This window comes from Chrysemys picta, chromosome 4 (assembly GCF_011386835.1).
Source record: "Chrysemys picta bellii isolate R12L10 chromosome 4, ASM1138683v2, whole genome shotgun sequence".
Classification (NCBI taxonomy): domain Eukaryota; kingdom Metazoa; phylum Chordata; order Testudines; family Emydidae; genus Chrysemys; species Chrysemys picta.
In genome coordinates this window covers 98,508,714-98,523,380 of record NC_088794.1, presented here as the reverse complement: position 1 = coordinate 98,523,380, position 14,667 = coordinate 98,508,714, and the positions used below count along the sequence as shown (strand labels likewise).

At 40.9% G+C, this 14,667-nt stretch overlaps 1 protein-coding gene across 21 annotated transcripts in view; it reads left to right on the top strand.

Annotated features, from left to right (window-relative positions):
• The window catches only part of RYR3 (ryanodine receptor 3), a 561,484-nt gene that overhangs the window by 272,651 nt on the left and 274,166 nt on the right, over nucleotides 1–14,667 (top strand). The window lies entirely within an intron of this gene.

Below are 14,667 nucleotides of genomic sequence, written 5' to 3'. Positions count from 1 at the left end.
GCCAGAGCTTGCAGATGGGTCCTCAGAAGTAAGCCTTTGGCTGTCTTCCTCAATGCCTAGACCAGGAGAATCCTCCCATATTTTGAACCAGGGTTTTAAGGACCCCTTTATGCCATTCTAGCCCTTTAAAGCCATTGTATTAAAATTATTAAATGATAGGAATATAAAATTTTATAATGGAGAATAAACTCTCTTATAATTCAAATATTGTCCCATTTCTTTTTCTTTTCCAATTTTACTGAGATTGTCACTTCTTTATTTTTGACCGTAACTTTTTCATTTTTTTTATAAAAAGCAACCAGCACCACTTAAACTTAATCATCTTTCCATTGTTCTTACATTTCATTCCATCTACAATTATTAGTGCTAAAATATGTAGTAATTTTTTGAGTATAAAAGTAAAAACAGCTCTTTTGATCAAGTAAAGTAGGGGATAAGAAAAGAATCATGAAGAAATAAATATAAGGAGAGTTTTACTATTTGAATGGACTTAGCAGGGATGGAATATCCTGAATAAGATAAGTGTTTCCACCACTCACAGCCCATTTCTGTGACAATTACTAATGAGTAATCCCAATGAAGTCAGTGAATTATTCATGTGAGTGCTATGCATGATTGTACGTTTTGCTGTCTTTTGAAAATTTTCTACTTTTTTGTCTGAAACACCAAATATTCATCAGATACAATTATAAGTGTCTCTATACATTTTTTTCCTCTACTGAAACCCAGGTAGTAATTTCTTGTAAGCCCTTTACATGGTGTTTGGGACTACTGAAATAGGAACACTATTATCTAGGCATTTTATATCAGTTTTGCACTTCAGTACAAATTCTGTGTACAGTAACAGCTGTGCTATCTGGCCCTTTACCAACCAGAAAGCTCTATAAACTGGCATTTCTGATCTTCCTTGAAAGTCTGGTTTATAGTCCGGTTGGCATGGGGCCAGCAGGCTCCCTACTTGGCTCCACATGGCTCCCTGGAAGCGGCGACATGTCCCTGCTGCTCCTAGGCGGAGGAATGGTCACAAGGGGTTCGGAGTGCGAGAGAGGCTCAGGGCTGGGGCAAGAGGGTGCGGGCTCTGGGAGGGAGTTGAGGGGGGGCTCGGGGCAGAGGGTTGGGGTTCTGGAGGGGATTTGGGGTGCTGAATCCGGGTGGCGCTCACTTCGGGTGGCTTCCCGCAAGTGACATGTCCCTGCTGCTCGTAGGTGGAGGCACAGCTAGGCAGCTCTGCGCACTGCCCCCACCCCACCTCGCCCTGAGCGCTGGCTCTGCAGCTCCCATTGTCCAGGAACCATGTCCAATGGGAGCTGTGGGGATGGCACCTGAGGGCAGAGGCAGCACGCAGAGCCTCCTAGCTACGCCTCCGTCTAGGAGCAGCAGGGACATGTCGCTGCTTGTGGGGAGCCGCCCGAGATAAGCGCCGCCCGGATCTGGCGCCCCAACCCCCAGTCCTGCATCCCCTCTTGCACCCAAACTCCCTCCCTCTTAGTTGACTGGAATTTTTCACTTACCGGCACCCCCCCATTCTCCCAACATGCCAGATAAAAAAGCTTTTACTGTATATATCTTTGGCCTTAGGTGAAACAATGTTCCAGTGTTTAATATAATAGTTCATCCTGCACCATGTTCCCATAAATCTTTAGCACATGCCTTCAGAAACAGAGACCAGAGTAAAATATTGTCTTGTTATGATTAGTCTGTCTGAAAACTTTACTCTTTAGTTCATCAATCTTGTTGCCCTTTTCATTGACCTTTCATCTTATTCAAAATATACATGGGGGAAAAAACTGATGTAATTTATCAGAAAAAATATTGAACTCTCATGTCATACAGCAGAGTATTGTAGGTACAACCACAAGGGAGAATAAGTGGAATGTATCCCCGTAACTTTGCAGTGTTGAGTTAAACTATGAAATATTCTTCTTATAAAGATGTATGCAAGTATTAACACAAGTGTTTGAAAGGTGTGCAGAGACTCTGAATTTAAAAGAACAAGAGACAAGGCAATATAATCCACTGAAAAAGCAGCAGTCCCAGAGGCTGGAGGAATACCTTGCACCTTAAAAATAACAATCCCTGGTGCCCAGCAGTATGCACAATGGAGCAAGGGGCTATGGAATTACAGGTGAAAGGTAGAGAATTTTTTGAGGAAGACCACTTCTATGATTTTGTTACTGTTTTTTTTAAATTAGTTGTTAGGAACTGAGAGAGGAATAGTGGAACATAAGAACGGCCATACTCGGTCAGACCAAACGTCCATCTAGCACAGTATCTTGTCTAACAGTGGCCAGTGCAAGGTGCCACAGAGGGAATGAACAGAACAGGTAATCATCAAGTGATCCATCCCCTGTCACCCATTCCCAGCTTCTGGCAAACAGAGGCTAGGGACACCATCACTGTCCATCCTGGCTAATAGCCATTGATGGACCTATCCTCCATGAACTTATCTAGTTCTTTTTTGAACCGTGTTATAGATTTGACCTTCACAACATCCTCTGGCAAGGAGTTCCACAGGTTGACTGTGTGTTTTGTGGAAAAAAAGTATTTCCTTTTATTTGTTTTAAACCTGCTACCTATTAATTTTATTTGGTGACCCCTAGTTCTTGTGTTTTGAGAGGAAGTAAATAACACTTCCTTATTTACTTTCTCCACACCAGTCATGATTTTATAGACCTGTATCATATCCTCTCTTAGTCATCTGTTTTCAAAGCTGAAAAGTCCCAGTCTTATTAATCTTGCCCTTTTCTGAACCTTTTCCAATTCCAATATATCTTTTTTGAGAGGGGGCGACCACATCTGCATGCAGTATTCAAGATGTGGGTGTACCATTGATTTCTATAGAGGCAATATGATATTTTCTGTCTTATTATCTATCCCTTTCTTAATGGTTCCCAGGATGATGTTTGCTTTTTTGCAAACACTGCACATTGAGTGGATGTTTTCAGAGAACTATCCACAATGACTCCTTGAATGATAACAGCTAATTTAGACCCCATCATTGTATATGTATAGCTGGGATTATGTTTTCCAATGTGCATTACTTTACATTTATCAACATTGAATTTCATCTGCCATTTTGTTGCCTGATCACCCAGTTTTGAGAGATCCTTTTTTGAGAGATCTACTATTTACCTCTCTCCATTCTGAAAACTGAGAATTTACTCCCATTTACTCCTAACCTTCCCTCTTATCCCATGTCAGCTTACTTTATTAAGAGCCTTTGGTGAGGGACCTTGTCAAAGGCTTTCTGAAAATCTAAGTATACTATATCCATTGGATCCCCTTTGTCCACATGCTTGTTTATTCCCTCAAAGAATTCTAGTAGATTATGTTCATCTATGTGTCTGACAATTTTGTTCTTTACTATAGTTTCAACCAGTTTGCCCAGTACTGAAGTCAGGCTTACTGGCCTGTAATTGCCGGGATCACCGCTGGAGCCCTTTTTAAAAATGGGCTTCATATTAGCTGTCCTCCAGTCATTTGGTACAGAAGCTGATTTAAATGATAGGTTACAGGCTACAGTTAGTGGTTCTGCAGTTTCACATTCAACTTCCTTCAGAATTCTTGGGTGAATACCATCTGGTCCTGGTGGCGTATTACTATTTAGTTTATCAGTTTGTTCCAAAACCTCCATTAATGACACCTCAATCTGTGACAATTCCTCAGACTTGTCATCTAAAAAGAATGGTTCAGGTTTGGGAATCTCCCTCACATCCTCATCCATGAAGACCAATGCAAAAAATTCATTTAGTTTCTTCGCAATGGCCTTATCGTCCTTGAGTGCTCCTTTAACATCTCAATCATCCAGTGACCCCACTGGTTGTTTAGCAGGTGTCCTGCTTCTGTTGTACTTAATTCTTTTTTGGCCTTCCTAATTATATTTTCATCTGCCAGAGTTTATGCTCCTTTCTATTTTCCTCACTTGGATTTAACTTCCACTTTTTAAAGGATGCCTTTTTATCTCTCACTGTTTCTTTTACCTTGTTGTTTAGCCATAGTGGCACTTTTTTGGTTCTCTTACTATATTTTTTAATTCGGGGTATACATTTAAGTTGAGCATCTATTATGGTGTCTTTAAAATGTTTCCATGCAGCTTGCAGGGATTTCACTTTTGGCGCTGTACCTTTTAATTTCTGTTTAACTAACTTCTCATTTTTGTGAGTTCCCCTTCCTGAAATTGAATGCTACTGTGTAGGGCTGCTGCGGTGTTTTCTCTGCCACAGGGATGTTAAATTTAATTATATTATGGTCACTATTACCAAGCAGTCCAGCTATATTCACCTCTTGGACCAGATCCTGTGCTCCAGTTAGGACTAAATCAAGAAATGCCTCTCCTTTTGTGGGTTCCAGGACTAGCTGCTCCAAAAAGCAGTCATTTAAGATGTCAAGGATCTTTATCTCTGCATCCTGTCCCGAGATGACATGGAGTAAAAAGTACAATAGATTGTAAGATTGTACAAGATATTGAAATAATTTTACTATGTGCTATAGTTCTCATGAACATTTTTATAGTGATAGTGCCTAGAGGTCAACCAGGTTGGGATCCTGTTTTGCTAGGGGTCAGACATAACAGGTGGATGAAACAAAGTAATGGGTCAGGGTGGGGAGGGAAGGGAGTTAAGATATCAAAAATAGTAAAATGTGCCCAGTTCTTAGCCAGTCAGGAGCAGTAATTATAACTTTGCTCTTGCTTAGTCGATAGCATTTGACATGTATGCTTTATGAAGGAGGTCAATTTTGAGGAGGAACTTAAAGGAGCATAAGATGGTGGCTTTATGGATTTTTATTGGTAGTTTTCCCCACTCATAAGAGGCAACAAGGGAGAAAGAACAAAAGTGCTTGTCAGAGAAATGGAGAATCAGGCAATCAAGCTGGCATCATTGGTGAAGTGAACGTGGGAGCCATGCTTGTGATAAAATAATAGGTGAGATAGATAGGGCAGAGTTAAGTTGTGAAGGATTTTGAAAGTAAGAACAAGAAGTTGTTTATTGTGGTAAAAGAGGGAGAGTCAATGGAGGAACATAAAGAGGGAGCTGTCCAAAACTAATGAACAAGATAGAGAATTTTTAACTTTCTTTACAATATGTCAAGTCAATAGTTTCTTTCTTCTTTATTGCAAAAATATGTCCTAATTTTTCCTCTCTCCAACTTTTTTTTTTAAACATTTCCCTGACCTCTTAATGTGAGAATGCTGTCCAGGTTTTCAGTTATTTATCAGTGCCTTAAGGTCATTCGTATATTTTTATTAAACAATGCTGTGTCCATCAATACTTATTCAAAATCAAAGTTACAAAACCTTAAAGTTTCCTAAGCCTTTTCCTAAGCCTTTAATATCCCAAACCAAAGTGGTAAAACTTCTTATCTACTGCACAAACTGCAGCCTAAGTCACATGGAGCCTGTGGCTAATAACCATATAGATCTTGCTAAGCAAATCCAACATTGTTCGATAAGTCAAATCCATAGCTCCCGACAGAAAGAAAGTGGGTCTGTTTCCTGGCAGCTAGAAACTTTGGAGGAAAATGCTGAATCTAACACTTCCAGGTATAGTTTATGGGTTTTTAAGTAAAAGTGACAAATACTAAAAAGTGCAGTTTTTGTAACAATGACACAATCGGAAACAGTTCCCAAATCCTGACCTTTCTGATATCTCCTCGAGGATGTCCAGCTATAAATGGAGGCCCAGATATCTTCCCCCAAATCCTCCTTCTACCCCTTCTTTTTCTATTGCAGAGAACAAGAACCACCATCATCTCTATCACTGACACCATAATTTTGACTATATTTTTGACTTGGCCATCTCTTTTGAGCCACACACCCAGATCATGTTTAACTCTTGCCACTTGTTTCAGTGCCACGCTACCAAGAGCCAACTTCTCCTTTCTGTCCACACTGCCAAAATTCTTGTCCAAGCCCTACTCATCCCACACCTTATCAACTGTAATTTCTTCCTCTCTGCCCTCAGTGCTTGTATGATTTCAAAATGTTGTTGCTAAAATAATCTTACTGGTTCATTGCTCCATACTCTTACAGGCCCTAATTTTTCCACTTCTGAACATAAGCATTATGCATCTTTTATTCTTATTTCCCTTAAAACCCTTTTTCTTACTAGCCATAATCTCCATTAGAAGCTCAATAGAAATCGGAGCCGTCTCCTGCAAGAAATCTTGTTGAAGCTCTCAAAGATAAAATTGTTCTTTGGATCCCAGAAGCGTTTCTTTACACAGGTCATCTCTCCTTTCTACATATCAGAGAATTTTCCCCTTTTTCTGCCTGACCCAAAGCTTGAGAGAGTAGTTCTAGCATAAATTGGATCTAAGCAGCGTGGTACAAATATTTCTCACATGTAGTGAGCGTTCTAAGCCATCAGCATTATTTTCTCATTTCCATCCACTGTGTCCTCTGACATATCCTTAAAATCCTCCCTAGCCAGATGGTTAATTTGTGACTCAGTCAGATTTATGTAGCGTACAGCAAGTTAGTTCCTAACCGTATAATGGCAAATTCCACCCATTCTGTGATAGCATCTGCATCAACCAAAAAGATCTTCAGAATGGCCATGTTCTCCACTATTAACACTTTTATTCTCTATTGCAAACTTGATATTTTATGTCTCAGTGGACAATGGCAATATTTAAGGAGAAGATCAAACTGGAGGAAGGGGTAGTGCCTGGGAAGTTGCCCCCTCAGAAAATAATGGTTACTTTCAACCAAACTGGAGCAGAGAAAGTAGGGAGGACTGATTTTTCAGCTGTAAAGGCAATTCATGGATTGGCAGAGTAGGCAAGGTGCATGGAGGAGCTGAATTGAACTGTTTTGGAAGAAAGGGCTCACTTACACAAGTGAAACTCTGTAGCTTCTTGTATGGGGTAGTACCTATGTTCTTCAAGTGCTTGCTCGTGTCCATTCCATTGTAGGTGTGTGTGCTCGCCACATGCACTGGTGCTGGAAATTTTTACCCTCAGTGGTATCCGTAGGGGACCGGCTCTGGTGCCTTCTGTAGTGGCGTGCATATGCACCGGTATAAGGGCGCTGCGTGCTCCCCTCCTTCAGTTCCTTCTTACTGCCAGTGTTGGTGCTGGAATGCTCCCCTTGCTCTAGCAAGTGGTTCCCATTCAGTGGTTCTTTGAATTTTTTTCTTTGTAAATAGTTGTAGTTACTGTTCTTAACAGTTTAGTATATTTTAGCGATTGATAGTCCCCCAAAGAACTTAGCCCAGGGACGGGGCATGCCCCGCTACCCAGGCTTCAAGCCATGAGATTGCTGTAAAAAGCCCATGCCAATCAGCGATTTAAGCTGTTTAAAGAGTCTTGGTGAGTCCCACATTCGCAAGAAGTGTTGCATTTGCAAGGGATTCAAGCCCCAGACTAAGAAGGAAAGAGACATTAAACTGTGTATGCTCCTCATGGAGTCAGATACGGTACCAAGTACCTCAGCATTGACAAGAAGTGCCTCCCTTCCCCTGGCACCGAATTCTTCTCTGTGCCAATCCCTGTCGCCAGTACCAGCCAAAAGGTGTAAGAAACGCATGGGAAGGGGGTGCTCCCCAGGCACCCATAAGGGCAAGGATAAAGGAGAATTGGATCCTAGATCAGCTTGGGCTATTTCACCGTCTCTGGAACCCAGTCAGGCGGCAGCCTCACCAGCTGAACATACTCGTCCCACGACCTGTCTCCTAGAGGCACGTGGTAACATCTACCCTGGAAGCCTTTCAAGCAGCATCCTCTCCCTCCCAATGCCATCCACGCCTCGGGAGGAGAGGCCCCAGGGCCTCTCCCTTCCACCCATTTCAAGGGTAAAGCCTTCAATGGCACCCCTACATAAGTCACCCCACGGCAATGTATCCCAACCCTATCTCATGCTCTAGAGCCATGCCAACAACCTCCGGAGCTGCACCCCAGATCACAGACCCGCAAATAGTCTGTGAGTTCCTGGCACAGAATGTTGGACTCCAGGCATTGATCCCAGGCATGCGAGACTACGGCTAAGGCCCCTTAAAATGTGGCTGTCAGTTTAGTCCCCAGTCAGACACGCCTTAGACACTCTTCACAATCCCACCCCGGGTACTTACCTCCCTACAGTTGTGGTCCAACCCACACCCGGTGATGGAAGGATGGTCATCGGTACACACCTGCATGAAGCATTATGCCATCACCCGCAGGCCAGAGGACGCTGCATTTGGCAGAGCTGTGTTGTAATTGACACATCTGTGAACTCCTACCCGCCTTCAAAGGTACTGCTTGGGAGTCACCTACATTGGAATGGACATGAGGAATCAGAGAAGAAAAAACGGTTACTCACCTTCTCGTAACTGTCGTTCTTCGAGTTGTGTTGCTCATGTCCATTCCATGACCCACCCTTCTTCCCCTCTGTCAGAGTTCCGGCAAGTAGGAATTGAGGGAGGAGGGAGCTGACGGCACCCTTCTACGGCGCATATGCACGCCACTTCAGAGGGCACCAGAGCCGGTCCCCTACGGATACCTCTAAGGGTAAAAACTTCTGGCACTGGTGCATGTGGCAAGCAAACACCTACAATGAAATGGACATGAGCAACACATCTTGAAGAACAACAGTTACGAAAGCCAAGTAACCATTTTTTCCAGCCAAAAGTGGCAAGGGCTGAGAAACAGAAAGCAGTGGTATAGCTGTAATTTTTAAAGAAAATTAGCTCTCTTCCCACCTGTTTATAATAAATAAGAGAGGTACCTTTTGTGTTTGTTTCAATATTTGTTTAGTCCTGTCTGGGCAGAGGGCATTTACATTTTTCTCACCACAGGAAGTTGGCAGGGAAGGTGGCGGTCTCCACCTCATTTCTCCCCACAGGGCTTGTTGTGGTGATGTTATGATATAGATTGGAACATGTTTGTTTGTTGGCTTGCTTGCTTGCTTGTTTGTTTGTTTTTCTTTCTTGGATTAACATCTCTACCAATCCATCAAAATTTATGAGTTAAATAAGAATAGTTAATCTCAAGAGTTATGTCATTCAGAGTGCACATACTAACCAGCATTTTAATAGTGGTAACTTTCAGTTGAAGTTCTTGTGCTGAGTTTTCACACAATTTGTGGAAGTAATCTTCTTATAAGCAGTCGGAGCAGGTATGGTTTGCAGTCATTGGCTACAGCCTCCAGGCTTTACAGGGGAAAAATGAATATGAGTGCATAACTCAGAATTTCTATTACCTGAACTTTTGTATTTGATTTAAAGATAGTTAGGCATAATAATTATGTAGTGTTCACAAACTGGGCCAAATTCTTCCCTTGTGTACTTCAGTGAAATCCTCTGAATTACCACAAAGATTAATTTGGTCCACTGTGCTAATGCTATCAACACGCAACAACTTTGTTTCTGTAGAAGTTATGCAACTACATTTTCATGTAACTCTTCTCAGCAATGTTATACTTTGTGACCTTTCTATCAAACTAAGCATTAATGAGCATAGTCAGGATGCACACCTTCTTCTTCTTATTTTTACTTCTCTGAGTGACCTGCTCAAACAAGATAAAAGAAAGCTTTACTGCTAACAGCTACTGTCAATCTTCATCTGAGTAGCAAAATTGAATTACAGTCTCTCAAATACAAGCAGTTGCTCAATCAAGGCTCCTTTCATGCTGTGTCACTGTGCTGATGACATTTTATAGATTAAAATAAGGTTAACCAGCTCCTTGCTGCGTCACGTATTTGGAATGTGCAGCAAAATCAGCAATGACATCTTTGAGGTGCCAGCATGGTGCAAAGCTGACATACGTGGGATTTGAGGGTGGTATTAAATAATGCTCTTCATCATTCAGTTGTTGCATACAGTATGTGTTGGAAACAATCAAGAAAGAGGTCAAGCAGAAACAAACTAAACATATCTTTTATCATCAACCCACTTAAACATCTTACCTGAATTTGTAAACCATTCACATACTTCATAAAAGAAGGTTATGATTGAGACCTAAATCCACAAAAACAAGATAAGCCCGAGCCGAAGCTACTACATTACCGCTTGAGACCTTGGTGTTAAAATGAAGCTGAAAGGCAGTGGATAAGTATATTAAAAAATTTGACACCATTATTTTGGAGCAACTTTACTGTGAACCAGTGCTGCCTCTATTCCCTTCCCCTTTTTTGTTGTCTCTGCCCCTCTGCTACTCTCTGTTCTCTGTGTGTGTGTGGTGGGGGCGGGAGGACTGGCAGGAAAGAGAACTGTATTGAATTCTGATCCCTGGAGTGCTGTGTGCCTTTGCTTGAGAGACCAGGAGACTAGCATGTTATACCACATAGCAGAGCAGAGGATTAGAGAGACAGGAAAAGAGATATCATAAAACAGGAGGCAATAAAAATGAGCATCAAAGGGAGGAACTGGAAAAGGGGGTATAGTGGAAAATTAATCCATCGAAATAAAGGAGAGCATAGAGAAGAAAGTCAGCACATGTGAGGGGGAAGATTACTTCATGGAAAGAAAAGACACAAAGTATACAACATTTTGTATAGCATTTACCATCTTTGTAGATTCATTTTACAATTCTAAATTTAGAATTAAACTAACTGCCATCAAAAATTATTCAAGAAATAAAAATTGGAAATATAGGTCTTTGATGAAAACTACCTTAAAAGTGACCTGTAAAGGAACTTAAACTTTTAAAGAGAAGGCATTCTGCTACTGACAATATAAAACTCAGTTTATTTTTGTTTCTTGTAGCTCTCATGACATCGATCTATTATTTTTGTAGATGTCTGTCTCTTGCTTTGATGAGACAAGTCAGCATGCTGGTAGTATCACAGCTACCTTAGAGACCTGTTGGACATTCAGCTGATCTACATAGGTCAAATCATTGAAAGGTTGGTTGTAAACCCAGCCAATATCTCCCTGTGGCATTAGCCTTGGGGGGAGGGAATTCACGTCATAAACTTTCCTCTAGCAGGGAAACTCAAGGGGGAAAACAATTTATAGTCTGGTTCCTTGCAAATATTTGGGTACCCTGTGGGATTAAGTGTCTGATATGAAACTTCCAGCACCGTGCATTTCACCTGAGTTGGGAGCCAGTTGGCCATTACAAGCATGGATACCCAGGACCTAATTCAAAAAAAGGGTGAATTTTCATTTGTGAATTTTTTGAATGTCTCCATTTTATCCTTACAGTGAAATAAGTCATTTTGTTCAAGGTAATAAAGTGTATTTAATTCTATATGCAGGTCAACTTTAAAAACAAGAGACTCACCATTACGGCATTTAACATTAATATTTCTTCAGGATTGTGACTCTTGGCTCAAGCAACATAAATTTTGTATCCATTTTGTATATTGTATCATTATGAACAAAGCTGTACGAAGCTTGACACCTTTAATCTACAGGAGTTTTAAATCTACAGGTGAATTTCATGAAGTTCTAATTCTTTATCCAAAAATGATCATAGAACTGTTTATGGTTATCTTCAGTGCATAGGAATGAATGGATAAGCTTGGCAATGGAATACGTTATTTAAATTTTGGACCTAAAAAGAGATGGAAAATGTCTCTTTTCTGTAGCAGAATAATTGAAATTATTACATCTGCTATTGTTATCCATGCCCAAGTCAACAAAAAGAATGCCTTTTCAAAATTAAAAAAATATTACAGTAAATATTAGGAATTTAATTAATGTAACTGTTGCAGGGTGACTGGCCCCTGGAAGAGGAGGCAGTGCCCAGTGCACCTGTGATTATTTATCTGCTGCCCAATAGGGCTTAAGGGAAAGCACCTGGGCCTTACAAAGGGGGAGACAGTAGCGATACTCACTGACCTCTCTCAACCTAGGGAAGTAAAGGTGCTGCTAGAGGAAGAGATGTGAGAGGCTGCAGAGAGCTGGAGGCTCCTGTAACAGAACTTGAGTAACCAAGGGAGGGCCAGGAAAGCAGCAATGGGGCTTTCCTGCTGACCTCTTTGAGCTAGAGCGAATAAGGCGAGGAAGCCTGAGCCCTGGCTAGGAAGGGCTAGGGTGGCTGCTTGGTGAAGAGCAGATTGGGACAGAATAATTGCTCCACAACTGGCAGAAGATGCCAGAGATGAGTATGAGCTTTTGTATTATGGTGTCAGAGTAGCAGCCGTGTTAGTCTGTATCTGCAAAAAGAAGAACAGGAGTACTTGTGGCACCTTAGAGACTAACAAATTTATTAGAGCATAAGCTTTCGTGGACTACAGCCCACTTCTTCGGATGCATTATTATTATTATTATGGTGATACACTTTATTTTGGGGCTTTGAGGATTGTTTTGAACTGTTTGTTATTCACCGAATCTTGGGCAGGGATAGAGTTAGCCACGAGAGAGCCTGTGTGGAGTTTATTAAAGAGTCCTGAGATAAGGGGCAACTGAGATAGACCTTTGTAGAGTCACACATGGAAAGCAGGGGGGCACTAGAGGACAAGCCCACCCTTTCCAGGAATACATTTATAATATTTAGGCTCCGATTTTTAAAGAGATCCAAACTTGACCTATATTTTATGCGCAATATTTTGCGATAGATCACAGTTAATTCTGGGAGAAATAATACCATGTAGACCTAATTTGTTTTGTCACGTAATTAGACTGCTTCATGGTAGCATTTTTATCCACAATAACAGCAAGTGGAGTTATCTGCAGATACCCCAAAATCATACCCTTAAACCAGTTTGATACCCAGTTTGGCTCCTGCTAAAATGCTTTTTATATTCTGTGTGTCTGCCATTTCTTTCTTTTCTGTCAAAGTGGCATGTACCATGAAGTGAATGGAAGAGGCCCCTAAATAATGGTCTGATCTCACAAGTGCTCTGCTCAGCACTCCCACCTAATTTCAATGCAATTTCCACATCAGCAGTACTTGCAGAGTGTCAGGCCACATGTTTATTATATAGCTTTTCATAGATGAAAAAGTGGAGAAAATTAATCCTAATCCTGCATTGTAAATTAAGTAATAAAATAAACAGCTGTTCTTGACTGCAATCAATCATTATAACTTGTAAATGCAGCCAGTGGTTGTATCATAATAGATGCTTCAGTACATATGAATCACTCTAAGGTTCTCTAAAATATTGGTTTCTTAGATAAATGAAGCCTGTTCCTAACCACAAACAAAACCCTACTACATATTCTAATTGGTCATTTCATTGCAAGGATATTTCTGAGGAACATTATTATTCAGTTGGTTAACCGATGTAAGGAATAATGCATGACATACTTCTTATCTCTAAGTGATTGGTGACTGCCTGGAGATATTTCAATAATGGCCCAAGAGAGACAGCCATTGAATACACACAGTACTGTATATATTACTGGTAACTTCAAGGATAACTGACATTTAATAAAAGAAAGCACTGAAAATGAAAATTTGATTGTCATTACAGTATTCTTTGTTCTAAGGTTCAGTGATCTGTTATATTAGGTATTTCAGATTAATTGCAGCTTGAGGGCAGAACCAGACCTGTCAGAGAAATGTCCCACTTTCTGAAGTTCTCTCTAGTTCTTTCTGCTCCACAGTGGCATGTGGCTCAACCAGATTTTCCTGATGCAGAGGTATTCTGAGGAAAGTTCCAAGAGCATAAGAACTTTCATCCTGGGTCAGATCAATGGTCTATCTAGCCCAGTATCCTGTCTCTGAAAGTGGACAGTATTGGATCTTAAGGGGAATGTACAGAAGAGGGGATGTGGGGTAATCTACCACTGTCTTCCCCTCCCAGCTTCTGGTAGTCAACAGTTTAGGGTTACTCTGAGCATAGCATTGCATCCCTGACTTTCTTGGCTAATAACCATTGATGGACCTATCATCCATGAACTTACCTTTTTTTTTTTTTTTAGCCCAGTTATACTTTTGACCATTACAACATCCCATGGCAATAAGTTCCACAGGTTAATTGTGCATTGTGTGCAAAAGTACTTCCTCATATTTGTATTAAACCTGCTGCCTATTAATGTCATTGGATGATCCCCTCACTTTTCTATTCACTTTTTCCACACCATTCATGAGTTTATAGACCTTTATCATATCCCCCCTTGTCATCTCTTTTCTAAGCTGAACAGCTGGTTAGAAAAAGACTTGGGGTTGTGTGCAAAGAAATTGTCTACTGATCTTTGATTCTTGCTTTGTTCAGGGAAATGGACTCTTTGTGAATAACAAAAATGCATCCAAGAGGTTCAGTCATCATTTTCTTCTCATAACTCTCAGGACCCTGAATTTTGGCCAATTGCTTGGATCAGAAAGGGGTAGCAATACCATTGGATTCAAGGTTTCATCTAAGAAGAACACATAGATGAAGATTGCCATTATGGAAAACAAATGGAGCCCCAAAAACCAAAACCTGATTCTTACTGGAGCCTGTTGGGAATTCTGATCTCATACACAGGCATGCTTCAGTGGTCTAGAATTCATATGATACCTATGCATTAATTTTGCGTATCCCCTCCACAGCTCGCCCTATCATACACATTTGGAGAGATCTAACTTCAGTTATACAATCTCTGCTTCCACAACTGATGAATGCAGAGAATCAGACTTTTATTTTTTTGAAGGCATCTTCCTTCAAGGCATGGTGTCAAAAAGAGGGTGTAGCATTCACTAGCTGAAACACGATGATTCACTGAGGTCTGAGGAGTGCTTCTTCCATGTGTAACAGACTTGTTCCGATTATGACAGGTAGAGTTTATATAATAACTGGGAAGAACATAACCAGCCCT